Genomic DNA, 26,715 nt, shown 5'->3' with positions numbered 1-26,715 from the left:
TTCATCGGAGGAAGGAACAGTACTGTTGGTATGCGTGAGTCATTATATTCATGGGTTATAAGGTTTAAAGAGTCAGCTGTGATCACGCTATGACTGGCATTGTGACATAGACCACTGGATTTCCCTAAATTGACTTCTGTTTGGATTAGAGCTTATCTTTTAGAAAAACATCCAGTTTTGATTCCACATGTCTGCAAGGGAGCATTCATTACAGCCTGTATTAATTTTTCCCCTCATTAATTATACACACAGCTAACAGCTTCCCCATTATTTTACCCTTGGTCTCCCTGAACACTCCCCAGTGCAGACAGAAATGTCTTGTGCTCCTTTCTCCTCTGCAGAGTTGGCTTTGTCTGAAGATTGTTGACTGATTGATAGCTTTTTTTTCCTTGCCTGACGTATGGGCTTGGAAGAAGTTCTTGTTTGTGGCTTTAATTACAGCCCGTCCAGCCATTTAAAAAACCTTCTCAGTGTCTTCCTTCAGGTCTCACTATTGTAATGCCAACACACTGCAGTGGTGGGAACAGTAACAGTGTGTGCAAGGCCTCCGCTTTTCATCCGCACTACTTTCAACTTGTTGTCACCTGATACTGCACCCAACCTTCATATGTCCACCTCTTTGCCTAGATCTGTTTGGAGGCTGTGACCAGGTTATTATTGCTGTGTTAAAATTAGCATAGTGTCTAGTACGTTGAGGTCCGCATCTGGGCTGTGCCTAGAGCTTCTGAGCATTATTCAGATTTCCTCAGGAAATGGTCATGGTGAAGTGTCTTGGTTAGAGTTCTTTTTGCAGTTTTGCCATAGTTTGGGGCTGTAGTTACATTACGGTTTCTGATACAAAACTGAAATATGTGTTGACATCAGAGGCTTGCATCCTCATCCTTTGGGTCAGATGAGGACCATCGGCAGTCACGTTCATCCCTTTCTGCAGAACAGGCAGGTTTAGAGGGGAACCCAGCAGCCACGTGGACTCCAGCCTGTGTTACTAGCCCAGAATGGTACTTCTGCCAAACGCAGGAACCTGCTTTCTGTGTACGAACCAGAGTGGTGACGGGATGCGACATGCAGGTGTGAGTCTGGGTGTGCTCGGCTTTGAACACGTACCCTTAATTACGCTGCGGGTTTCGTCATTGCTTCTGTAATAGCTGGCTGTTGCATCACCGCACAAAGCTATGATCTTTTCTTTATCCTTTTTGAGACCACGCTAATTGGCAAGAAGAGATGTCAGTGCTAACTCACTGATAAACACATTAGCTAGGTTGTTACTTAGTCAGTTCCTGAGATGTTCACAGTTCCCTAATTGAAGTCATATATTACCTTTGGGTAAATTCTGCTTAGCTGACTTACTCCGCAAAGCTCTGTCCAGATGTGTTTTTGGAAGTTTGCAGCTGACATAAAATTAAATACCTCTTTATGCATGTCTGTAGAGAGTCCAAAATTGGAAGGCCTAGCCAACCAAGATGGTGCCCACTGAGCAGAGTACCAGGGTGCTATGAAAACCATTTCTGGGTGGAAGAACAACATGCTTTTTCCATGCCCTGGCAAAACAACCCAGAGGTCCCACCCAGGTCCCATCTAGGTCAAGCTGAATTATCCTTTGCAAGCTGGTTACTTCCTTACCTCGTCAATAATGCGAATAATGATCATCCTTAGTTTGGAGGAATGTCAGCCCTTGGATTGCAGTGTGGGTATTTTAAATTCATGGGCAAACTTTTGAAGTACTCTGGATAACTTTCCTATTGAGGTTGTAGTGAAAATTAAGTAGCACTGCATGCCTTTCCTTTCAGAATGTGAGATTTTCAAGCATTAGAAGTTATGTTAGTGATCACACTAGCCTTCTGTCATATATTTTATTTTTCCTCCTGATGGGACCTTGACAAATCCCAAACTTGCAAAGCTGAACACCTGAAATTCAGTGTTAAAATCTGAATGTATATGCATCAGTCACGTCTAGATGTATCAGTCCCAGAAACCACTTTTTAAGGTGTCAGGAACTGAATGCGGGAGTTTAACTTTCAGCAGCAGGGTTCCAGCATTTTTGTTTTAAGGGCCTGGTCTGCAGTGTTTGTGCTTCCAAAAAACAATGATCTCTGCTTTCAATACATCTGGAGCTGGTCCAGCTCTCTGCTGTTGTCCATGTGCAAGCTGCCGCTCACCATTCCAGAAGAGAGGCTGTTTCCCACGTTCATCCCACTTGCAAACAGCAAAACAACTTGGTTTTCTTCAAGTGGCTTTTTTACAGTGAGTGACTTTTTAATGGTACATTTGTATCCTTGTATTCACAGAATTGTTGAAAGTTCATGGTGATTTTGAAGTGATGCTACGATTATGGGTTTAATTTTATTTGCCTTTTAATACAAGAGCTACTAAGAGGATTTTTTTTTCACCTGTGATGTAAGAAATGTTAAACACTACCTGATGAAAATGCATTTGTTATTTATAGGTAAATCCAATTATTCAGTTAGTTAACGGATCTTAAAAATAGCTGTAAGAAATGGTCATTCATGTATTTGCCAGCAACTGACTGCTACTTTCCCTCATGAAAAACATCCATTCTGATTAATTGATCAGTGGGCATTCAGCTTTGTGAAAGGAAAACCAGACCTGTTAGCACAGCTTTATCGTACATGTCATAGATTACAGACAAATCAGTGCTTATTGAGCCACCCTGTAATTGCATTAGTCTGTAAACTTCTGGTGGCCTGATTTCCTCTCTTATTAAACTGAATGAGAAGAGTTGGAGACATGCTTGGATACTTGCATTTGCAGATTAGAGATTTCCTTTTTTGGAGGTCTGCTTTACTGGCTTGTTTTTTCATTAAAAATGAGACATGGTTTTGGTCTGTTGTTATTTTTTGTTCTGCCAGAAAACTGCAATGCATTAAGTCCTGCATGTAAAAAATATTCGTTTGTTCTAAGCTAAGTTTATTTATAGCTCACAGATCTCACATGATGAGAACTGCCTGCTTTAAGTCATCATAAAGAATACAAATTGAGTTCCGAGATTAGCTCTTGAATTTATTTTTCTAGTTATGATAACTAATTTAGGTCCTTGCCTTATTTTGAATGTGTCAATTTTGATAAATGATATTCAGTTCATAGAGTACACACGGCTGCTGTCTGTCATTTTGTGAGTTGCAAAGCACATAAAAAGAAAACTAAAATGTGTTTTTATCGTCCTCATAAAAGTTCTTTTTGAACGAGCATGTTCTTGTTAACCTGTCAGTCAGAAAGAGAAACCACCAAAACTAACATGTCAATTGGTGGGGCGGGGGGGGTGAAGTGCTGCATTGTTTCTGTTGTGTGAAAATCAGCTTGAGATTTTTCCCAGCATCCTGAGTGCCTAAACTCCTGCATCAAAACCAGAGAAGCCACCTGGGGGCAATAAAGTTAGACAGGTGCTTCAGCGTGTTTTGGGAGCCTACGGCAATGGGAAGGAGTTTTGGGCTAGGGGAAGGAGTTTCGAACGGGATGCCACAGGCACATGTGGCTGCTTCAGCTGCTACTGCCCCGGCCCCTGCCCTGGCCCTGCGGCTGCTCCTAAGAAAGTAAACAGTTACGGTTTGTCCCAAATCTGCTCTATGACCAGAGAGTCTTGTTCAGACAAGAGCTCAGCAAACAGCAAGAAAATAGACACTTTGTACTCCAAACCTCAGGCTTTCAGCCTAAAAGTGATTACAATTCCATTACTTTTAAAGTAACTGCTAATAATGCAAAAGGAATCTTGGCATTAACCCCTTCCTGCACGCTAAACCCCTGTTTACTAACCAGTCAGTCAAAAAAGGGCAATGAGAAATAAAAGTGAAGCTAACACTTGGTCTAAAGTTGTGGCTCTAGAAAGGCAGATGGTGCCAAAGACTCTACATGGAGTCCTCCAGAGTTACGCTGTTGCCCTTTTCTCTGGGTATCTCTTCAGCTACAGAGAGAATAAGGATCAGTATAAAACCCTAAGAAGGATCAGTATAAAACCCTAAAAAGGCATTTACTTCTCCGCTGGTGGACAGAGGACGGCCGTTAGGAGAAATTTCTCATAAGTCCCTCACTGCATTTTATTGACAACCATCCTTGCCCTCCGTATGGTTGTCTGCTTATAGGAAAGTGGGAGGAGGCTTCACAGTGGGCAAATTTTGTCTGAGTTTCATGCCAGAGTAATAGCCTAAGAACAGAGGCGTGAGTCATGTGCTTTCCTCCTTTTATCACTATCTTTCACCTGGTGGTGCTCCACAAGTAATTCACAGGATGGTAATTCAGCCCTTCGTACCTGAGTTTGAAGCTGCTCTGCCTCTCCCACAGGACCATGTTACAATATCGTGGTGAAATTTTGGCCCAGCTTACCCTATTGCAGGAAAGGACTTTCTTGCACTGGAGGGAGAAGGAAGTGCTGGCACAAAGCCCTTCACCAGCAGCTCCCAGCTTAAAACGGAATGGAGACACCTCAGAGCCTCTACAGCATCTCCGGTGCAGTCCCATACCCAAGGCATTAATGCCTGGGCGAGTAATCCATGAGTTTGGTTCCTTGCTATGAGTCAGACATCTGACGTGTTGCTTAACGCTTGTTATTTTTTCAGGCATTCCCCAGTTTTAGCTTGTCCCAGTTTGGTGGCTGCCTTACTGGAGAGTGTTGGGGGCTGAACCTCCACGCTCTTGGTAAAATGCACTAGGAGGGTGGTCTCCTAAGGAAGGGAGTCGTTTTAAAAGATAGTTATTTAGATAATTTTGTAAAATGGAGATAATTTCCTGGCATGTTGTGATGCACCTGGGTGCCTACGGTGTGGTTTGAGGTCTTTGTAGTGGGACTAGAGATACGGAAGGTATTGTTCTGCCCATCATCCCTGTAACAGCAAAAGAAATACAGATGGGTTTTATGGGTTTCTTCTTGTGCCTACTCTTTCCAGATTGCATCCTTTAATACATGAAATTTCAGTGCCATCCCATGTTTCTTCAGCTGCCTCTGTGCAGACTGTTACATTAATCACACAGTAATACAGGTTGGGAAGACACTCCGAGCTGGGCAGCCTTTCCCAGACCTGGAATTTGCCACGAGACAGCATATATTGGCATATGCATAGAGGCATGAGATAAAGCTCATCCCCTGGTCCCACGGTGAGTTACCACAGTGGGGGCTGCTCCTTCTGTTTCCCTCCATCTATATAAAAATGCCAGGAAGAGGAAGAGGTGGACTCCTTCCTCGTGCAGGTATGATGGCTGTGACTCCCGGGCATGTTGCTGCCGGGGAGAGATTTTCACTGCGCCTAAAGACAGCTGCAGACAGCGGACGCAGCCTGGTACAATATTTTCAATTGTTTTCCAAAACCCTGCGTCCTTGCCATTGTTAGAGCCCTAATTTACTCAGCAGCTGGTGCGAGCCCAAGAAATCATTATGCGTTGATTTTATTGTTGCTATTGTTGTAATAGGAGGAGGGACTTAAAAACAAATGTCTCGGTGCTGATGTTTGCCTAGAGTGTGAGACAGCACGTTGGTTTAGAGACTGATACATTACCCCAGATTGTATCTGAACAGTTGAAGATACCAAGCAGGAGGACTGCTGGGCGGTTGATGAGCTGTGTTTCAGCATTGCCTTCAGAGTGGGATGCACAGATAGAACCTCAGCAGAGGTCAGCTTGGGCAGAGGCAGGATGAACAGGCTCAAACCGCAGGGATCTCGCTATTACAAGATGTTGCAGGGAAGGAACGTGGCTTGATGCCCTTAGCGTGACTTCTTTCACTGAGATGTGAGCAGGTGGTGGATTGGGGAAGTCAGAGGGGGAAAAGGGACAGTTGACACTGAAGAGAAAGCTTAAGGAAAAACAAAGAGCAATACAAGGAAGAGAAAACATTCGGGGAAAAAAAAAAAACTCAGAAAAGAGAAATTGCGGACACATGTGTTTATGTGGGTGATCATCACTGCCAGTTCTGCAGTCTCCAAGAGGCAGCAGCCCCCGTTTGTCTCTCAGCAATGATGGAGCAGAAGAGGTCTCTGCCAGACCTCCCCCACAGAGCCGCTGTGATGCTCAGGGCTGCCCGAGAGAAAGTTCCTTTGAAATGACGGAAGTGGTGGGAGGTCTCGTGTCATGAACTGTTGTCTCGGGGTCTGGCACACAGCTGGCAAGTTTTCTGCCAGTGGTAAACATCTTCATAAACGTAGCTTGAAGATGACACTGCTTAACAGCAGCGCACACAGTGCTCGTGGACCACAGAGGTGTGGCAGAGCATCTGGAACGGTAGATTTCAGCAGCTGGGGAGCCACCATGTTTCTTCTCATCCTCTGTAGACTGCTGCAACTGCATTTGCTAGATCTTGCAAATGGAGATAATAAGGATTAGCAATGTAGGGAGAGCTTCAGAATGAACCCTGTGTGTTCACAATGTGCGTTCAAAACCCCTGCAATGTCTTTGTATCTTGTCAAATGTAGACAAGTCTTAGTGGGATGGAAAATCAATTCTGTTAAAAAAAAGAAAGAAAGAAAGAAAGAAAGAAAGAAAGAAAGAAAGAAAGAAAGAAAGAAAGAAAGAAAGAAAGAAAGAAAGAAAGAAAGAAAGAAAGAAAGAAAGAAAGAAAGAAAGAAAGAAAGAAAGAAAGAAAGAAAGAAAGAAAGAAAGAAAGAAAGAAAGAAAGAAAGAAAGAAAGAAAGAAGGAAAGGGAGACAAAGAGTTGCCCCAGATAATTCTTACCTTAGTAAACTGTTCCAACCAAAAGCATAGTATTTGTATAGTAAGATCTGAGGTCTGTCAATACCTAACAGTTTGTAATTGCTGTATCTTGGGCCTAATTTGTGCTGTCCATGTGGAATCTCTAGTGAAAAGAAACTGACAAATACGGCAACACAGATCAATGGGGTATCAGCAACAGTCCTGTAAGCTCTCTGTATTTCACATGGGTACAGATTCACAGAGCTCTTTGCCATCCGTTCTTAAATGAGGATAAATATTTGCAAGAAAATAAAAATATATTGCAAAAATAAATCATGTCATCAGCAAATCTTGTAATGTTCTTATACAATAAAAAATAGTCTCCCTTGCATATTCCATGAATTAATCACTTTTAGCACGCAAATAAAATATATCTGTAGCCCTCTCTTTAACAGCATTTTGGTATTATACATCTTTTATTTAAATTGGTTTTTCTTTTAAAATGCACATGACTTTCATAATCTCAGGCACACTTCAGGATTAAGTATGTGCAAACCTGGATGCCCACATGTTGACTTTCAGAGTGCTTAGCCTTTTCTTCTGATCATGTGAACTTTGAGCATCTGCTTTGTCCTAGGACAAGTTGTACCGCTTAGAAATTTCTTATATTTGGGTTTTCTGCCCCAATATGGAAAAGCTCCTTCAGCATTCTCCTTCACCTCCCTCTCCAAAGTGCGAAAGGCAGTTCAGATATTTCCAACCCAGCGTTTTTTTTAAAATAAGAAAATATTATTGCATCGGGAGGAGTATGCTTATAGTGGAACATGGTGCTTGTTTCAGTGCATTTGCCGTTGTCAGGCTCATTCCTGTTTTCTCCTGTTCAGCTTTATATTTGAACCTTATGTCTCAGAAGGCAGTGGAACTTCAGGGGAATTCTGCAGCCCTAGAAGTCATGTTGTATCACAGTTTCACCTGCTTAAAGAGAAATTCATTACTTGCACTGTTGAATTCATGGAAGAATGAACTAAGTTTTAATGCTGAATTTATGTAGGAGGTTGTACTGCAATCATATCTATACCTTTTTCCACACTGCCATCAATACAGTGAAGCATAATTTTACAGCAGAGAGCATTATAAGAAATTTATAATGATGAGGAAAATAAGCCAGTGCCTCGACACAAGCTTATTGATAAGGCACTACTGGAAAATTTTGAATAATTGCTTCTAAATACTAGAAAACCACTGCAACTAGGGAACGCATGTTTCTTTTGTAATTAAAGATACCTTAACATTTCATGATATGCCCTTGCTCATTTGATAAGCAGCACAATGCTCATCATTCATTGTCTGTATTCCTGGAACCTTGCTGGATGGCTTCATCCTCTATTGGCGCTAGATATGTGCCTGAGATTTAAGCTGTGACCAGCAGACATCTTACTTGTGCTTGCTTTTCCCACGCCTTTCTGGAGTCATTGGAAAGCAGGATTACGGATTTCTGAAAGGTTTTAGAGAAACGAACTTAAGCTGGCTTTTTAGACCAGCAATAGCCTGCCTGCGCCTCCTAAGCTATGTGCGGCTGTTTTTCGAGGAAAATGCAGTTCTTTGAATCCTGGGCTCTTGCGAAGTTTAGCTTCAGACGTTGCCGCCTGTCACGGGGAAGACTTCACGTCAGTCGGCCAGTCAGCATCATGGTGCCACTGTGCAGGATTCCCTCTGAACACCCAACTCCGCTGGGGCTGGGCCATCGAGAGGCGCAGGGGACTAAGGGTTTGGGGTGGGAGGGAGGAAGTCAGGGGAAAGGAGTCTGAATGGTCTTTTCCCTGCCATAAAGTAATTTTATTTACTTACAATACTTTATTTAAAACAGACCTACCCTACTAATAAAAGGAATCAATTGTAACAGAGCAAAATTGAGTGTGTTTTGACATTTGCCAATATTAAGTGTAGGCGAAATGACAGCTGAGTAATTACAGCAAAAGAAGCATTAAATGCAACTAGAAAAAACACACATCTTTACTAAGCCTGGGGCTGTTTGACATTTTGGTAGTGCTGGTTCTTGGTTTGTAATAGGCTGGTCATCTCCAGTTTATGTTGATATGTTGCCCAGTGCTTCTTACTGGTCTCCTTCAGGCAGGCGGCAGACAGCAGTGGGTGCTGTTATTGCAAGCAGATGTTCTTTTCTTTCCAGACTGCTGGGATTTCTCCTTTCTGATTTTCTCTGTATATGTTTAGTTAAAGTACTGTGTCTGTTCAAAGCTATGGCAACCCTGTGTCTGCAACAGCCCATACATTCTCGGGTTATGCTTAGAGGAACTTGCTGTAAGGCTGTTTTATTTAACATATTCAACAGAGGGTAATGGGAGGCTCTCCTGATAATACCTGACTTTCTTCTGAAACCCCAGGTAAAATGCAGACAGCCGGAAGGATTTTCACTCTGACTTCAGACCTCTAGCTCCCTCAAAATTCAGTAGATTTTCTATAAACGAGGGAAAAGCTTTGACTCCACTGAAGAAATGCTGATTCCCATAACCCTGCGCCTGTCCTCCCTGGGTTGCCTGTGCAAGATATGTAACTCTTCAAGACGGCACCAGAGTTAAAATGCTCAGATTTAGGCTGAATAAATAGAAATTAACAGGCATAACTCCGACTTGTGAGGCTGGGAGTTACCTAAACATTTTGTTCTGGTTTAAAACAAACATTTTTCTGTTAGCTTTTTCAAAATTCCCAAGGATCTTTGTTTCCAGCCACCTTATCTAAACAAAAATCAAAACAAATGCTGTGCACGCGTTCCTTGCTACCACAATAAATGGCTTGTTTTAACGTGGGGGGTGGTGGGGTGGGTTTTTTTGCCTTATCTTTTGTGTTTGCCTGAGAAGCAGCCTCAGCGTGTAGGGATAACAGGTCATCTCAAGTGCTAGCAATGTTTAAAATCAGTCCGGAGGAAGCTTCTTCAAATCACTTTGCATTTATAGAGAGGCAAGAGCCTGCACACGACCATTCCCATCGCGCAGTTGACAGGGGACTGCTCGGTTACCCTGTTGGTGTCCATGCACACCTAGCACATGGGAGCACGAAGCAGCTAAAGATGGCTTGCAGCAGGGCAAAGTGGCTTCCTACTCTTATTGCAAGCGCGGGTCAGGCCAGCTGGAGTTACCTCACCTTTAACATCAAGGAGAACTCATCTGATTGCATACCTCTCCAGCGAGGGATGCTGAAACGAGCTTTAGACTTTTAAACCTCAGAAAAGCAGAGGTGAAAAGTTTACTGCGAAGTGACTGCAGTTCCTGGCCACAGGAATTGCACTGGGTGGCAGCGGTCGTTTCTGCTGTCACAGGTGGTGGAGTGCAGTTTTCACCCCCAACAGAAGTGTGTGCTTTTTAAAGGTACCGAAAAAGAAACGACCAGAGGGGAGAGGAAGTCTTTCCCCCTATATATGGCTCACAACAAACATAAGTAATTTGTCATTTCCATGTCTTTGTTTGCTTGCTAGCGTAGATGAGGAGATGAATGGCCAAATATTAACTCTCAGTAGATGAGGAAAACAAGCAAGTGGGATGCTGTATGGCCTTTCTATTTCCAGACATCTTCTTTTCATGAAATCTTGCACTGTCAGCTGGTTGGCATTTATGGCTCCAGCCCTTGTAACTTTGACAAGCTATTTTATGTTTGCCGCACTGGGAGTAGTAACCATGCCACGTGCCATTTTCCCTCTGAATGGAGAATGCCCCTGAGCCCCAGTTTTCAGAGCAGTCAAGCGTGAATACATCTTTTAAGAAGTTTTACATGTTCAGCATGGGAAATGAGAAGGATGAAGACCATTTTTAGCCTTGGAAATGAATTTTAGTCTAAATAGCATCCAGAGGGGTATTCTTTAAGTTGGCTTGAACACAAACTCTTGGTTTTCACCAGGGTTAAAGGTTTCTGAGATGTGAGTCCTACTTAAATTACCCAACCCAGCTGCCAGTACACATTCATGCTGCCACCAGAGGCATTTTCTTTCTGAAGAAGCTGTAGTCTTTCTCCATCATGAGAAGACACATTCCCGACAGCAAAGAGGGACAGAGCCTGACGCTGGTCCCTTCCCCTGCATGTCCTCACTGTGAGTTGCCCAGAAAATGCAAAGCATTAGTGAAGAATAAGAGCCCTCTGCTACCTCATCAAGGTTTAATGTGACGATTTCCTCTTGAAAATTTATTTCCGTGGCCATCCTTGGGTAATTCATGCTGAGCAGTTATTCTCCTGCTGCTACAGCAGCAGACCAGACTTTGGATCGCGGGTGTTGCGGGGGGGGGGGGTCTGCGCTGGGAAGGAGAGGTTTGAGGTGTGAGCGAGCTGTCCCTGCAGCCTGTCCTCAGAAATCGGGGTTTTTTCTGTCTTATCCTGGTTGTCTTTGTAAGAACAGCAGGTCCAGTTACAGCACCAAGGGAAATTAAACTGACAGAGCCAATTTGTTCACATAAAATAAATAGAAATGGCCTTTGGGTTTAAAGCGTGTGATTTCCGCGAAATGAGGAGGAAGAACAATTAAGATTGCTCACCAGATAAAATTCTTTGCAATTGCTGTTTATCAAATAGCCACTTCAACATGAGGAAATATCCAAGAAAACTATTTATTTTTTGAGCTTATTTGTTGCAAGAAAGAATTCTGTCACACTGGCTTCCCTGGCTGCTATGAGCCCTCTCTGCCAAAAATTGAAAATTGGCTTGTGAGCAGGTGTGACCTGACCAGCGTCACGGGTGGATGGGCACAGAGATCTGCCTCCCCTCACCTGGCCTGTGCTCCCTGCACCGCCTCGCACCATGTGGGGCCACGCAGAGAAGTCAGAAATGTTTTACCTGGAGAGAGGGCTGAAGAATGGAGCGGTTCACTGAAAAGCCAAAATCCCACCGGACTAGCCAGCGGCAGGGCTGGCATTAAAAGCATTACCATATCTCCTGTATCTTTGTTGTTTTAATCTGGATCCCTTGCACATGACACCCTCGAACGTTCACCGCCCGTATTTATTTCTGTGCTGGCCTGATAGGGTAGATCTGTATAGGAGGTAATAGAAATGAGAAGGAGATCCTTAAAATGTTTAGTAAACTTTAGCAGTTGCATGCTGAAGCACCAGGTTTGCTTCCAGCAGCCAGCTTTGCGGGGCGCTTTTCATTTTACAGTCCCAGACAGAGAGATCTGTGAAGATAATATAGTTCGAAGATAACGAGCTGAAATGGTGACTCTGGTCCCATAAGACTTTCCTTCATCTGCAGGCAACTTTGCTGTGATATAGAGGAGAGAGATAACACTTTTATAATGAGATATGTGCTGTGAAAAGGCTGTTGGTACAGAAGGAGGTAAGGGAATACTTCTGGTATTTGTTTTTTCTTCTGCTATTGCACATCTTGAATTTAGGTCACACAAGGGTGCTAGTCCGACAGGCTCAGAATGTCAGGCAGGGTGTTTATTCCTTGAACAGGAAAGGTATGCACAAGAGGATTTGGTTGGTTTACCTTAAGCTTGCATGCACTTTCCATAAACAGGAGCGCCTCTTTTTATTCTCTTTTCTTTTTTTTTCCCCGCCCCCTCCGCTCTCCAGGCACATGTTTCGAGATTAGGATTAGCCCTTTGCAACGGTTGTAGTGATGGCCCTGTAGTTCAAGTGGTGCAGTTACCTCCGGCATGGTAAGGTCTTTGGGCAGATAGGGAAACATCTGTGTCCTGGGGTAGCTGAAAGGGCTTATGTGACCACTATAGTCTTGTTACAGCTTAATCAGGAGGTGTAACACTGCAAATCTCTGTTTCTGCCACATTTTTAAAGAATTCATGGTCCCTGCTTTGTTCAACCATAACCACAAGTTGCAACCAACAGCTAAAACCTGAGATGACTTCTCCCAGAAATGCTCATAGTGTAGACCGTTCCCCACATCCAGTGCCGCATCAGGTATCTTGGAGGTTCACAAAGGAGGGCTGCTTTGAATTAAAGACGTTTTTCCCAAAGTCACAAGGCCCTTGCAGAGAACATGGTGCCACCTACGTATTTTTCTTAGTGACTGGTTGAACTCTTGCTTGCACATCTCATCTGCCTCTACAGGTGGCCCCCTGTCATGGACAGAAGCAGTTAGAGTCTTTCTCATTGATGAGTTTAATTCAGCACTAAAACTACACATGGCCTGCCATTCTGAGTGACCGATTTGGCTGCAGACCCGAGGCTCTTGAGATCTGCAGCCAAAACCAGGAGTTGTCTGCCTCACACTAACTTTTCATATACACAGATTTAGCCACAAAATCCAGCATCCATGGCTTAAATGTGCATTTGTGCTGCAAGTTTTGAAGATTAGAGGCCTGAAATAGGTATATCACTTTGATACACCTTTTTTCTCCTTTTTCTCAGATTCTGATGCCAGCATCACTCTGTCTTTTATAATCCTGCCCTTCATGTCTCCAGGAGACAATACTTACTGATTCAGTGGATCTGTGATACTCATACAGATTCTCCACCACATTTCAGTCTTTGTACACTTTCTGCCTTTCAGTATGGTGTGATGTAGAACACCCAGGGCCCAGCGACGTACTGCTTACAGTCGTGCAGGAGAGGTGGTTTAAAATGCAGGCATGTCAAGAACCTTTGCACTTCAAGAAGTTGAGAGGAATCCCTTTGAAGCATTCTTGGACCACTTTGAGGTTGACTTCTGGCATTTTTACTTGTTTCTTGATCATTCAGCCATTTCAAATTTCTGTTCAAGCTTTTCATTCCAACAAAGAGTACTAGGCTATTATATTTTTTAGTAAACTTGAGGTTCTGTTGAAAGGGACGAAGTCTGTAATGGGGAAAAAAAAATAACACCAAACCAAACCAAAAACAACTTGAAAACCAAATTATTTAAAGTTGATGGTAATGGTGTGTCTGAACTCCTGAGGGGAAAAAAGGTTTTTTAGTTGTTCATTCATTTGAGGCCAGCTCTAGCAGTTGAACAGGGTGTATCATCTGCTGCCTTTGCTACTAAGCTGCACTGCTATACAAGATCTTCACTACCCATAGCCCAGTTCATTCTTGTAACATACCAATATGTCTAGGAAATGTTGTTATTCCTGTTTTCCAAAAACTAATTGGTATGAGAAACAGATGTGGGTTTTGTTTTTGTTTTTTTAAAAAGAGCTATTTCCTAGTGTAACTCTTTTAGGCTTCAGTGAAAAGTGAGCATTTGCATGTCAAGTGGACAACTCCTGTGAGTCTGTAGCAAACCGAGTGTCCTCGATCTCCTGCTCACCTGGGTAGTGCTCCAGTTACAGCTCTGTCCTCCAGTGACCTCCAGGGCACGTGGGGCTTCAGGCAGTTGGTGGCAGGGAGAGTGCGTAAGATATGTATCTTGTGACCCTTGTGACCTTCTGCTCCTTCAGTGGCCACAGGTGAAGAGGGTTACTTGAACTTCATATTTAATCAGTAAGGAGCTATAGAAATTGCACTTTAAATCCACACGGTTTAATATAGAATTTAATTTCTCTGTGAGGCATTTATCCCTCATCATAGCGTAAAATTATTGAATGATTCAGGGGAAAAAAATGAGAAAAGTTATAACTGTGTATCATAATATCTGCTTGTCCAGATGTATGTCCAGAGAGTCTCATGTCCAGAGAGTATGAGAGGTGGTATATGAAAGCACACAGTATCTCCTGTCACTTTAGGCTCACCAAAGCCACTCTTAAGTTTTATTTTAGGTCAGGGATGTTAAGTGTCTTTTCTTTTTTTTTCCTGTGAGAACCTTATTTCCATTCTGTATTCATAGATTCATTCAACAGGTGACAAGGAGCTTCTTACCTACCCATTTTAAAACTGTAGTGGCCTGACTTGCCTCATTTAACATGGCTCAGGCAGGTGGTCGAGCATCGGATGAATTGAGCTACCGCTGCCTTCAAGGGTTCTCGCATCAAAAATACCACTGCTGGTCTTTTTCAGCGTTGCTGGTAGAGGATAGCTGTGCCTTCCCTTTGCTGCTGCCCTAGAAGTAGTAACAAAGCAAATTAATATCTTATATAATTCTTCAGCTGAGTAAAATATGCTATTCCAACACTTAAACTATTTTGTCTCCAGCAACACGTATAAGGTGACACTAAATTCAAGCCATTTTAAGCCAAAGTCCAGAGGGCCTTCACAGGGGATGCCTGGTCAGCATAGCTCGTGTTTTTAGCTTTAACTATCAAGCCTCCGGGAAACCTAATCGGGGCTACTCAAATGTCACTGGCCCACAGGCAGCAGTAATGAACGAGTACTCTGCTATAGAAAACATTGTGCCTTCTTTTTTCCCAGCCACCCTCCCTTCTAATTTTATTTTTTTCTAACGTTCCCTGTCTTCAGCTGTTTTCCATGTGGCTGACACATTTCCTCCAAGCTGGAGACCGCTGCCCTGACCTGAGTCTCCTGAAGCAGAAGGTTACAAAAGGTGCCCTAAGCACTTCACTTAATGTCTAAGCCTCTCCCGTGGAAAGAATATAGCAAATCCTTTTTTTTTTTTTTTGTTTCCTAGTAGGTAAAAAACACTGCAAATTACCGCCTGGAGCTTGTGCCTTTCACAGCATCCCATCGTGTAATTGCTCCTTTCTAGTACAAAGCCAGCCACATGCTGTGTTGTTGGGTTGTGCCTTCTGACCGCTCCCCCCTCCCCCAAAAAAACCAAACCCACAACAGTGAACCCCGGCTTATGCTAGCTGAAAACAGCTCTTTGGGTCTCTTGCCAACATGATGCTTTTGAAGGGATCTCTAAGGAGGTGGCTTTCTCACAGGTTAAGTGAAGTCATGCTCTTTTTGAGTAGCGTGAACTGGCATTTTCCGTTTGAAACAGCCTCTTTGTGTGAATGGGCTGAGGGTGTGGGCTGCCTCTTTTTTTTTTCTTTTTTTTTTTTTTTTAAAACCAGCCCTCCCTCAGTCTATGACATCACAGTCCTGTAACGAGCTGGGGAAGGAATTTGACTTAACGAGCCAAAAAAAGTGAAGACTCTTGTGGAAAACAACATTTTTGGGGTTTGCTTCAGAGTTTACAGGAACAGAGAGAGAGAGAGGGTAAGCTAAGATTTCTGACCTGTGACTTTTATCTTCATTGAGCCTTTATCATTTGATAGCAGGGGGAGTATTTAAAATACCACTTCTCCCTGTGACGCTGTGGAATTCATTGCTCTGTAGCTGGTCTGTTCCTTGTAAACAGTAGGCAGAGCTTTACGAAATTTACAACTTTCTACTTGCATGTAATACAGTAGAATACTGGTTCTAGGGAGAAAAGATACGTTTGTATATCCTGTACATGTGATAAACTACCCACGTGTTCAGTGTCTGTATTGTTTAGGCAGCACTAAAGGCTTTTAGCTGAATTTGTAATTGTTCTGAGGGAATATGTTTCCCACTAGGCAAGTGTGTTGCTCTTCTTGACCCTGTAACTTGTGTTGATAAAGAGGCTTTAAGGGTGTCTGTTCAGCTTCATCTTTTAGCTGTTTAGCGCTGAAGGAAATTAAGCATAGTACTGTGAGCAGTCACATTTAGCAGCAGAAGCATTCCTGGTTTCTATGGGATTTGATGCACGCTGTGACACTTGGTTTATACCTCTGTGCATGCACCAGGATAGCACATTCTTTACTCCCGAGAAATGAGGAAGGATATTTTAGGGTAAAGTATCGGAAAGCCAAGATGACATGATCTTTCCTTCTAGCCTGTGCTTCGGGTTTTATGTACCCAGACTCCATAGCTGAAGTCTCATGCAGTCACTTCAAATACTGGAAATTCAGTTACTGCTTGTGTAATGGGCTAGTAAACAATAGTCTTTTTGAGCAGAACTAGTTAAGCCATTTTTGTCTGTTCCTCCTCTCCTCTAAAGCAACTTGACATGGAACGTGTCAAACTTCTGTTTGTACAGAAATGTGAGGTGCTGCTTGCAGCTTAACGGGGAGCCTTTTTACAACTGTTTGAAATACCTCCAAGCAAGCTTTTCCTATCAGATAGCAACGTGTCTGAGAAATACAAATGACAGCGACCCTTAATGTAGCAGCTTACTTCACGCTAATGATCTTGTCAACATTAAATGAGTTAACCAATGTTTATTTCATTTTTCTGTAATTAGCAAAAAAAGAATCCACAACTGAGGGACTGGAGCAATCGGACTTTTCAAGCAGAGCAGTTTGAGCTGGAACAGCCAGTTCAGTTAACACCATTTTCCCTCGCCATTATCTTAATTCTCCACTTGCTGAAAGAGCAAGTGATGAATGCCTTAATCAAATAATATCCTAATGTAGTCCAGATGTGCTGTAGGTCATTTAATCAGTGGCTTTTCAGTAGGAAAAGAAGGAATAATGAGGCTTTGGTTGGAAGAGCGGAGGAGAGCAGGGGCAGAGGGACGGGAAGTAGTAGGTGCTGAAAGGGAATGTCTTATTCCCCGGGATTTCTCAACTGCCTTTTTTCCCAAATAAGGAGTGAGAAAAAAATGCTATCCGAGTCTCACTTTCAATGAAATATTCTCCTGCGGGAGATAGTGAGATGACTGTAGTGCTTAGTTTGCGTTAAGAGCAAAGCTTAGATGAAGCTGCTAACTGCTCACAATGCCTGACTCACATGGTAGGTCATATTTATAGCCTGGGTACAGCAATGGCATGTGGAGAATTTAGCAACATCCTCCTTTTTAGAGACTGTACACATTTAGCCTCTTACTAGCAAAACCGTTCTGTAGACCCTGTAGTCTTGACTTCTTTTTCCGTTAAATATTACTTATTTGCTGGCTGTTTGTTGAAATGGTATGTCAGAGTCCCCTGATCATCTTGGCTACATCGGACTCATCATTTAAGGACAGTGGTTTTCATTTTGTGTATGTGTGTGTCTTTGAACGGGCGTTTTTCTACATGCACCTAGCAGAAAGTTAAATTACGTGCATGCCCTTAGAGGAGGAGCCCTGCGAACTGCAGCCCACTGGAGTTACAAGGTTTCGGATCTTGCATAGCCTCCAGCTTGTGATCCAAATGCTGATTTCACCCTGGCGTGTTTCTGGAAAAAGGGGCTGGAGTGAAAGCATGTTTGTGTGGTGGTTTCCTGATGGGCTCTGAGCGTGGTGAGACATCAGAGAGCGTGACTCAGGGGGGGTGGTGTGCCAGGCTCTTGTTGGAAGTGGCTTCTCTCCCCACTTGTGTGCGTAACGCAGCTATTGGCAGAGGCTTCAGTTATATCCTTTGACCGCCATCGTTTTTCCCACCTCTCTACTTATGTAATCCGAGCAATTTTCGAACTAGGACTAGGCTAGATTTCCTCTTTCTTAATGTCTTCTCAGTTTTCCTTTGATAATATTCCAGTCATCTGCTTTTGCCTGAGTCTGGAGGTTACAGCCTAAAATACATTTTGGGTAAAGCTAAATATAAATTGGGACCTTTTTAAGCCACTACGTGCTTTCTCTTTATAGAGAGTTTTAGGGGCCTCTAGCTTTAACATAACCCTATTTCTTTGTAAAACTGGGAAGAAGGCAATACACAGAGTGCTCGAGCCAGCTGGCCAGTCCAGCCCTGGTACTGTAACCCTCCCAGGGTTCACTGCCTGCAGTGAAATAAACATTAGAGCAGGGCACCATTGGGTGAGACGCGCTTTACTAGGTGAGACACGATTACCTAGGCATACCTTCATTTAAGGAGATTTTGCTGTGATGGGTCTTAATCTAATGGATGAGAGCAGGTGTAACAAGTCCTACCGATAGAGGCAAAGCATGAATAATAACTCTTAACCTTCATCAGCTCTCAAAGAGAAACAGGTGTTTAGCCTTTTTTTCACATTTCTGAGCATCATTTGTTCCTTTAGCCCTCTCCTCAGCATCACTACTGTCAAATTCCAGTAGATCGTGGACAGCCATGCCCTTTAGATGCGCAGCAAGTATTAATTAGGCTTTAGAAAATAGTTAAAAGCAGTATGATCTCTGGCAGTTGGCGTTTGTGAAGCGAGAAGTGAAAGAAAGTGAAAAATAATCTATTTCAGGCTTTGTTTGCAAAGGTTTGTTGGTGCTTGCTTCAGTTAAAGCATTCAGTTCCTACCATATTGCCATTGAAAGTAAGTGGTGAAAGAGCTCCACTGTAGCGAGATCATGTGTTTTTGTTCAGAAAATGCAGTTTATGCCATTTATGAAAGATTTACAGAATTGTATCAGCCAGTGAAAGAATCTGTATCATCAAAAGACTTTAATTTAATACTAATACATCTCAGAAAGCCTACTTGTGTGCTTATGGCAGGTTTATCCCTGTTCCTCCAACGTATTAAAACGGTTTTCCTAGCAGTCGTAAGATCTGCTTGGAGAACGAGTGAACTGCATGGCCTTTTGTCTCCATTTACTGCCTTCCTCCTGCCCCTGCCTAACCCAAATTCCTTCCTCAGGAGGTCCCTTTCTCATGGACCAAAATGATTAATATGCCAGTGTTTTTCTCTAGAACTCACATTTGCAGAGGAGGGTTGTAGCGCTGTCCTTTAGATGGAACAGGAACCCCCCGCCCCCGATGAAAAGACTAAGGAATTTTGGAAATCCCCTTGTCTCATTGTTTTTTCATGCAAGTGACCGTAAAGGTCACCCTTTCCTTGTGCTGACATTATCTAGATGGGTTAGAGAGTATTAAAAGCAAGGCTTAGTTTAGCGTCCTTTCCCCTCCCCGCTGGGATTAGATCATGCTTTACCATAGCAATTGTTCCATCCTCGACGTGTGCTGGGCAGATTTCAACGGCAGCATTTTGTGAAACTGATTTTTCATGCATACATTCAGAAGCCTTGTTCTGCTCAACTCAGTATCTCTATCGGGCACTCTTTTAAGCTGAACATTTTTTCTGTCCTTGTTCAGTTGGGATTTCTCTGCTTTCACTTAACATTGGACCAGAGGCTGAACATGAGAGAGGGCTGCTAACAACAGAGCCGTAAGCTCTCAGCTCAGATCCACCACCACCGACTGAGGGGAGCCTGTCCAAGTGGACCCTGCAGGTGCAACGGTTCATGGCACAGGACCCCATCTGTGACCTTCAGCTGTGAGGAAGAAATTCTCCTTCTATTCCTTAAGGATTGTATCATACCTTATATTCCCTGCCAGGTAGTGGACAATTTTCTAATTGTGCAATGCTCCTTATGTGTTAGTTGGATGTGGTGCTCTTCATTTCCTCCAGCAAACCGTTTCACTTCCTTAGGTAGCATTGGAGACCGCCTCAGGAGATCGTATTTACCTTTGTAAGTGACTTAGCGCTAAATGCTCTGTAAATCAAATATCCCAGCTGTTGGAAGCTTTCGTTCTTGTTTCAGCAAAGACAGATTTTAGAGACAAGTCATGGAAAAGTAAGTCTTAGGAAAAATGTGTAACACGGTTTAAAAGTACGAAGCATCTGTGGTGTTGTTGTTGATTAACATGCTAATATGTTTGTATTGACCTTGAGTCTAGTGCTGCCTCTCTGCAGCATTGGTTTATTTCCCATGCCCTCACACAGACTGTACTGTCCTGGTCATTCTGTCCTGGGGAACTGAGTGAAATAATAGAAGAAATAATGCCCAATTGTGCACTTTTTTTTGAGATAGAAATCAACGTGGAAGTGAAAGGAGCATCAGGAGTGGGATTTTAACTGATGAGAGTTACAAGACAGTCGAAAAACACATTTTTCTGGATTAAATGCCTTCTTATGCATGCATTTACTGCTCTAATTCAGTTGCACTTTCAGGCTGACCTACATTACAAGAAGCCAACATTGCAGGGAACAAGAAAATGGTCTTTTGAATGTGGGTTCTTGTACCAGTTCATTGCAGGAATGAAAATACTTAATAAAAAGTGATTAACCTTTTGGGTTGTTGGGTTTTTTTGCAACAGATGCACAAGCATTTAATTTAAAGAAGGAAGATAGCTGTTTTTGTTGCCTCTGTAGCAACAGTTGAAATCCAGTCATTAGGATTGCAAATTCTTCACAGAGAGACCAGGTCTATATTTCTAGGGAGTAAGAGAAAACAACTGGCACAAAGGATCGGGTAGCTTCCTACCTGTAGAAAAGTGCTTCCAATTTACATACCTTGGAGTTAGTGGGAAGTAATAAGGGTTATTACAAAGCTGGATTCTGGCTTGCCCAGGAGAAGCTTCAGTTGCTGGTCTTTGAGGGCACAGGAAATACTGGAGCTATAGAGATATGTTTGGAAAAATACGGTATCATTCATTATGTGCTTCTCATTAAAATATCATGCCATACAGTAAATGCTCCTCATTAAAGTATTCATAATTTTTGAACCATTTTTCTCCATCCTTAATTTATTACAGCAGCAAAAGAAGATTGGACTTTGATTTGATAAAAGAGCTTTATAGTGTCTCACATGGGGAAGCTGAAGGCTGTAGCTCAGCTGGAATGAAAAAGAATACTGCAAAGCCTTTCACACGCTTTTGGAGCAAATGCAATCACAACTCCTTCTCTAAAACAAACCAAAAAAGGACATACAGAAAACCACTCAGAAATTGTCACACAGCAAGCTCTCCAAGTAGCCACTTGTTTGGGCAGTGTACCCCCATGTCCCTTATTACTGTCTATATACCAAAAGAGCTCCCCACTGCTTCTTAGAGGGAGGTAGGATGAAGTTGCATTGTTTTTTAGACTGTGCTCTCGTGATTTCTGAAGTGCTTAGAAGGAGTTAAACCATCTTTTCATAAAGAAAATTTTCCCGTTGTACTGTCTGGCTACCTCAGACAAGTCACTGAAGAGCGTAAAGAGCTGCTCACGGAGAGTGTCACTGGTGACATTCAATGCTAATACATTTTAGTCATCAGAAATGGTTTCCATCTGTGTGTTGAAGACACCGTGTACTGCACTGTGAGAGGAACAGGCCAGGTTTTGCTTTTTGTGTGCAAGTAGGACTATGAATGGGACTATTCAAGGGAGTGCCAGCATGTGCCTGACATGTCTTAAATTCAACCAAATTTGGCAGCAGGATTTGGGGATTATTTTTTTTTTCTGAAACTTGAATTTTATCCAATTTCTTTAAGTGAAAAATTGAAATATTTTCTGGACAGCATTTTACAGATATTTGTAAAACCGTTAGGAAACAGTATAAAAATATTCTGTGGAAAAATGGGACCTTTTGACACAGGAGCAAGAAGACAGAACTTTGGTTTGGGGCTTTTTTTTTTTTTAATGAAGAGACCTGGTTGCTGTAGGTAGTGTGAGTGGAAATCCCCTTCCTTTCCTTGAGCCCTCCACCATCAGCTGCATCCCTTTTCTTAGCCAGTTCCAGGAGCTTTCTGAAGAGTTTTTCTCTGCTGCGGCTTTCTCTTAGCTGACCAGAACAGGAAATTTTGAAAACACAAAGTGTTTGGCTCATTTCTTCAGCCTGCTTTGTCCAAAGGCTCACACCGGGAGCAGTCCAGTGAAGGAGGGGGATCACCATATTTTTGGAGGTGGACGGTGTGGCAGACGCAATGGGAGGTAGGGAGCATACCCTACCATACCTGTGAGACGGTTGGGACTGTCCTTCCCATCTGGGATGGGGTGGGATGGCGGCACATTCCTGAGCACCCGTTGTGTAGTAGTGAGCCTGAGCTGTGAGGGATGGGTGCTAGCACCTCATATGACCCTGCTTTTGCATTTTGTTCTCGTTAGGAACTGCAACACTTCCGTGTTGTGCCATTCTTCTACGCAAAATGACTTCTCTAAGAAATACTTGCTGTTGCTAGAAGAGTGGAGGTATACCTTGTGTTGGCTAGGGTGTTCTTGCTGGTTAGGGTGGCCATCTGGAAGCACAGAGGTGCAGATGACTTCTGTATCTTTGCAGTGCTTGGGACTGGCTCCATCTGTGGTGCAGATGGTGACTGCGTTCTTCAAAAGGATGAGCTGAATGAAAGCAGCCGCTCTCTTGAAGGTTTGCCAGGCTCAGCCTCCTAGCAAATCCATCATTTGGTTCCTTCCCCTTTGCAAAGAGACATTGGAGAGGCAGGCCAAGACAGTAAGTGAAGAAGGAGAAGCTGATTGACATCAGCAGGGAGTTGTGGATTAGTGAGTCAACTGTATGCAGATGTGATTTTAAGTTATGCTATTGTACTAAAACTGCTAGCGGCATGGTAGGCCCAAGAGTCAGATCCAAGAGCAGAGGGGAGAGGGTGGAACAAAGCATGGGCTCAGTGATCAGGCAGTGGGAGGAGAAGCAGGTGCAGTGCAGGACATCTCCAAAGGAAAATGAAATTTGAAGAAATGGCAAGTCACCAATGCTAATGATGCCAGGAGACTAACAGCATCAAAAGCTGTCCTGAAACTTGGCTGGAGTAACTGGTAGAAGTCCACAATGAGGAAACTGTGTTTTAGATTTTTTTAAACTATGAAATGGTTTTGGTTGTTTAATCTTTTCCTCTCTCCCCTCCAACACTGTTGCTCCAGAAGAATGTTGATGTGGCTCAGAAGAATTGCCTCCCACTTGTTGTCATACGCATTTTCTGTTGCATCAAACAAAGGGAGGCACTGGCAGTACATTTGCTGTGTCTTGCCTGTAGCACACCCACATTTTCTCTTTCTAAAAGACTTGATTGCCCAAACACTTACACTTTTGTAGATAAAGAATTTAACCAAGGAGGAAATATGCTAATAATTCTCTAAGCTGCTAATAACTGCAGTTTACTGAAGTGCAGCAGCATTGTAGAAATGACACTAATTACCCAGTTGCATCTTGACTTAAGCAGAAATGAATGCACATTCAGAAACTGTGTAAATGTAACAGTAACTTCTGGAAAATCTGGGTCTAGATGAGCAGTGTATGGGAATCACTGTGAACGCTGTATTGCTGGCTACAATTAGGGTTGAATGCAGCCCTTTTCCCATTTACAGGCCTTTGTAATGGTGCAGGCTTTGAAAAGCCTCCTCCCTGTAGGCGGCAAATACAAAGCTGTTGGTACATACTTATCCCCAAGGAGCAAAAGCAGCCCCCTGGCAAGCTCGCCTCCTTCTGCCGAATAGCTGAGGCAGGGGGTCTGCGTGTATCCCATGACCCTCCTTCTCCTCCTCCTCCAAGCCTCCTCCCACCCATGGTGTCACCATCCCAACGTGTGCCATTTTCCCAGACCCAGACAGTTATCCTCCGTAGCTCAGTGGTCTCAACTGTCTTGAAAAGCTTCCTTTTGTTGGCTGCTTCCATCCTTATGATCTTCTCAGTTATCTTGTGCAGGTAATTCATCAGTAGATTGACTTTTGCACCTCACAGAAGTGTCTGGAGCATACTCTCATTGCCGTGACCTCACAAAATTGTCCCCAGATTCTGCCAGAATGTGTTGATGGAAAAACTGAGTGGGTTTTTTAATCGTATTTTTTTCCTCCTCTAGCATTCCTCCCTGACTTCTCTGCCCGGCTGGGAGCCCTCCTTCTTTCTCAGTCACTAATCCCCAGCAAAGAAAGACTCCCTTCCATAAGTAGCAATGTTTCCTCATAGCTTTTACTGCATAATTGTCTGTCTTACTACATAACTACATGTGCCACGCTAATTGCACAGACACATGCACTTTCAGAATTATATACTGTCATAAATCCATGCCCTGATTAGACAGTTACGTGTGTATGCCTTAATTGTGAGCTATGGATTGCAGCTATGATGACAGGATGGGCTCTTACTCATTAAGAAATTGGTAAAATACTGCGCCTGTGGTTCCATTCCCTACCTTGAATACCCAAACATGGTTTGATCTGAAATGTTTCATACATTAAAGCAATGATGGGAAGTAGACATGCTTTAGCGAATGGGGTCTCTGGGGCAATCGGGGGCATATTCCCAGCTCCATGGCATGGAGGTACTCAAAGCACAGGACTGGGGGGCCCTTCGCCTCTGTTTGGCTCTGCAGGGAGGTGGGTTTCTGTGGCTGGGGGACATAGCTTCATTACCTGATTTTCTCTGTCCATTGAAGATGTTTTCTTGTGGCCACAGAGGACATGTAGTTAGCTACCAATGTTGCTAGTGGCTTTGATGTGTCTGATTAGAAGCAAATGTTAGGCAGGAGCATGATGGCTTGCTCATGGTTTGTGTGAAAGGAGACAGCCAGCAGTCCTGTGCTGATGCCTGTGTCTCTTTGCATAGACTGCTCCAGGTAGCAACATCCCCCAGTTTGCACCAGCAAGTGTAGGCAGGAGGGATTTAAACCCAAATATCAGAAAAGTATTGCAGTCTTAGTCCTGTTACCTGAGTACCTGTTGTGTCATGGTACCTGGAGATCTGCAGGCAAATCAAGAGCAATTCTTGCCCTTTCATGTTAAAAGAAAGTTTATTCTTTTGTTCCTGCTGTGCCTACTCAAAAAAGTAAGGACTTTTTATACTGGTTGTTCTGTATTTGTTTGTAGAGCATCTGATTTCTTGAATACATCCTTAATAGGACTAAAGAATAAACTGGTCACATTTAGATATTTAATTAGTGAAAAATGTAATGTGCTTTAAGAAAAGCACTGCTCGAAACTTCAGCTGGAGAATTTCTAGGTTCAACAGAAAGTGAAACGCAAGTAGAACCAGTGAAGTATGTCAAGTTTACTTACAGACAAAAGCAGATGATTGTTTATTTTTGAAGGGTTTTTTCCCAATGTTTAAGCACAATTAAGAAGAAAATATCTAATGGCAGAAGCCAGCATTGTCTTCAACTCTGTACAATTGCATAATTAGACGGAAGACCCTTTCAAAGAGCTTTTAGAAAGAGAGCTCTTCTGGCTGGCTAGCTATAATTCCCTAAGGTGTGCCACATGCGTTTTACTGCCTGTATAAACCCAGAGGCAATGTGATTGTTCAGGTCACTGGTAAGTGCCATTGTGCTCCTGGCTGATCATCTTCTGCTGCAGTGTGTATTAATAGCATGTGGAATAAGGGACAGCAAGGGTCGGGGTGACTAGCAGACAAGGGTGCCCTTGTCGGGTGGCCACTGAATTCACAGGGTTTGATCCGTGCCGTGTGCTTCCCAAGCCCATGCCTCAGCAGTTGTACTACATAGAAACACATGTGGAAAGGGAGACGGAGACCTCAGATACCGAGTTTCTGTTTTAAAATGCTAGTCAAAGTGAATAGATGTGTCGCTTCTGCTTTTCAGGAGTTACGAAGAGTTAACAGAGTTCGCAAGATCTTTTTGAAGAATAATGTTGAAAATGCCCTCTTCTTTTCTTTTGTCATTTCCTTTTTTGCCTTTCAGCAGTAAAGAATTACTGAGAAATTCATTATCATTTGATAATAATATTGAGAAATTCATCATGTTACCAGCTTAACCAAAAGTTCCTTCAGACTTTGCTCACAGGAAGTTCAGTAGGCTGTTTGATCGATGGGTAAAATCTGACCATCCCAGAACATAAATAGTGTTTCTTTCAATACCCTCCTTGAGAGCAGAGGCAACACATAAGGGAGAAATATGAATCCAGTGCATCTGCACTGCAGATCAAAGCAGTGGGAGGGAGGAGACCATGACTCTGGTCCCTGTCATGCTCCTTGTGGTGGTCTTCATGCCGTGGGAGTTGCGAATTCTTCCTGTCTCCCAGGTCCAGTTGTGTGTGGGTTTCCGTGTGGGCTGGAGAAAGACCCCATGTCTTTCCAGCACCATGTAATTCTACCCTGTGTTCAATGACCAGGAGTGATCCACTGAGAAATGAACATTCCCTGCTGTTGCCATGTCCTTTTTCCTAATTTGGGATGAATCGCCTACTCTTCCTGCATGTTAGCATCTGTTTCAGCAGAATGGGGGCAGTAATACTGTTCATCTGAAGAAGCATTATGAGATTTCCTTCAAGTGGAGAAAGCGTTTTTAAAATACCAAGATGATGGGTGTTGTGTGCCGCATGTGCAAACCTCCGAAGAACCTAAACTCCCAAGCCATTTATAACTTGGAAATCCAAAGCTCATTTTTAGTGGCAAACCAGGACACAGACATGAAATAATGGCAAAGTGAGGATGGTAAGCAGGTGGGAGATACTTAAATCAAAGTTTGTTGTTCTAGTGCTTTGTCCAGCTTATGGTAAGGTAACTTTCTGGATTTTGTGTTAATGATTTGCCTTGCCTTCCCACGCTGAGCGACTGCTTTAATCTCAAGTTTAAGAAGTGCTAAGATTTGCTTTCCAGATGGTGTTTACTCTGCAGAAAATGAAATGTAGCTTT

General features: G+C 43.1%; 1 protein-coding gene across 17 annotated transcripts in view; it reads left to right on the top strand.

Moving 5' to 3' along the window:
* Nucleotides 1-26,715, top strand: part of PALM2AKAP2 (PALM2 and AKAP2 fusion) — a 279,896-nt gene that overhangs the window by 227,173 nt on the left and 26,008 nt on the right. For 2 of the 17 annotated variants that reach the window (XM_074571107.1, XM_074571102.1), the window contains exon 2: nt 19,448-19,690. The exons of 13 other annotated variants lie outside the window; for them this stretch is intronic. The gene's annotated coding sequence lies outside the window, so the exon portion shown is untranslated. Of the gene's footprint in view, nt 1-15,529; nt 15,666-19,447; nt 19,691-26,715 lie in introns of those variants that run through there. 2 more of the 17 variants (XM_074571109.1, XM_074571104.1) reach the window with 1 other exon arrangement.

The sequence above is a fragment of the Larus michahellis genome, chromosome Z (genome assembly GCF_964199755.1).
Source record: "Larus michahellis chromosome Z, bLarMic1.1, whole genome shotgun sequence".
NCBI classification, from domain to species: Eukaryota; Metazoa; Chordata; class Aves; order Charadriiformes; family Laridae; genus Larus; species Larus michahellis.
The sequence above is the reverse complement of the archived record's forward strand: the minus strand, read 5'-3'. Positions and strand labels throughout refer to the sequence as shown.